Genomic DNA, 211 nt, shown 5'->3' with positions numbered 1-211 from the left:
CCCCCCAGCCGGTCCCGCACGCTTTGGGGTAAGACCTCTACAGATCGAGCAGCAGAAGGGAAGTTCTCTAAACTAGCAAACACACAGGGAGCTCCGGAGGAACTCCAAACCTTTCCAGAAACTGGGTGCAGAACTGGAGGATGCCCGAATCCTGCTCATCCTCCCTTTCCTTTCCAAAGCGTGTGCCCAACCCCGAGAGCAGCCCGCGTTA

Source organism: Merops nubicus, unplaced genomic scaffold (assembly GCF_000691845.1).
Source record: "Merops nubicus isolate BGI_N331 unplaced genomic scaffold, ASM69184v1 scaffold15556, whole genome shotgun sequence".
NCBI lineage: Eukaryota > Metazoa > Chordata > Aves > Coraciiformes > Meropidae > Merops > Merops nubicus.
This window is presented reverse-complemented; position numbering follows the sequence as displayed.